Raw genomic sequence first — 1,342 nt, forward strand, 5'->3', positions numbered from 1 at the left:
AGTGGAGACAAAAGACCAAAAGCATGAGGCAATGGAGGCGATATAAACAGATCTAAGGTCAAGTTCTGGATGTGCTTCTTACCAGCTGTGTGACCTCTGGGCAAGTTACTAACCCTCTCTGTGTTTCAACATCCTCATATGTAAAGGCCTACTTTTCGGGGCTCCGGTGCAGATCACGTGAGATAGGTCTGGCCAGCGGCTGGCATAGAGCTGGGCAAGGTGCCGCCTCCCCGCTACCCTGCACCGTGTCCTGTGCTCCCTCACAGACGTGTGACAAAATTCTGACCACGATAATTTATTTTTGCTGCAACCGACATCATGTGTACTTGCTGTGCTGGTTGAGACTATTCAATTCTGCCACTGAAGACAAGGAAGCAGTGGGACAGATGAAATTTGTCACTGATAGGGAAGTTCATAAGCTGGGGGAACGTCAGGCCGATAAGGTAGAGTCTATGGGTGAACATAGAAAGAGGTGGAAGGACCAAGAGATTCCTAATATTCACGAGGTACTAAATATACAAGCGGCATGGAATATTCATGAGGCGCTAAATATATGGAAGGCACCTGAGGCACTAAATATTCATAATAAACTAAATATACATGAGGCGTGTGAGGCACTCAATATCCAGCCACCCATCGGTAACACGCATTCCGGCCCCATGTGCCCCGCGCCCGAGAAATGCAAATAGCCTCCCTGGCTGCTCCTCCGGCTAATTGGCGAAGCGCAGCCGTGGCCGGGCCCGCTGTTCCTGCATCTCTCTGATAGAGCATGCGTGTGCGCCGGCGGCCCCAGGCCCCTGCGGGGCTTCTAGAACCCTCCAACCTCAACTCTGGTCTCGTACCCACGCGGTCAGTGCGGAAGGCCGACGGAGGCAGCGCAGAGAGACAGAGCACGGCCTGGATTCGGACAGTGTGGTCCCTCTGTCCGCGTGTACCCTGTCCTAAGTATGGGAACATCCCCGATCTCTCCCTCCCTCTCTCTCTCTCTCTGTTTGTTTCTCACCGTGTGTCTCCGGTTGCTTCGCTGCACCGCGTGATTCAAGCTCTTTATCTCGGTTCGTGAGCCTTTCTTTCCCGTGATCTCTGGGACAGCTTGCCTGCAGGTGTCCTCGGGGCCCACGGCTGCACGGAGGTGAGGTCCCACCTGGCCACCGAGGGACGCCGGAGAATGAAACTGTCCCGGCGCCGTGTCAGATGCAACATTGTCCTGAGCGGCGGAGGCCGGGCGGTGGGAGGCGTGGGAGCGTGGCGTGGCGTGCGTCAGGCCCGCCCCACGGAAGTCCCGCTCCTCGGCGACGGGCGAGTGCGCACCGATGCACGCCGGGCCGCGCGGCTTGAAGAG

The 1,342-nt window shown here is 56.6% G+C and overlaps 1 long non-coding RNA gene across 1 annotated transcript in view; it reads right to left on the reverse strand.

Annotated features, from left to right (window-relative positions):
* The window catches only part of LOC144218582 (uncharacterized), a 20,484-nt gene extending 19,365 nt beyond the window's left edge, over positions 1-1,119 (reverse strand). The window contains exon 1 of the long non-coding RNA XR_013331198.1: positions 1,004-1,119. This is a non-coding gene — a long non-coding RNA (uncharacterized LOC144218582). The remainder of the gene's footprint in view (positions 1-1,003) is intronic.
* Positions 1,120-1,342: the final 223 nt, after the last annotated feature.

This window comes from Crocuta crocuta, unplaced genomic scaffold (genome assembly GCF_008692635.1).
Source record: "Crocuta crocuta isolate KB4526 unplaced genomic scaffold, BGI_CrCroc_1.0 scaffold49, whole genome shotgun sequence".
NCBI classification, from domain to species: domain Eukaryota; kingdom Metazoa; phylum Chordata; class Mammalia; order Carnivora; family Hyaenidae; genus Crocuta; species Crocuta crocuta.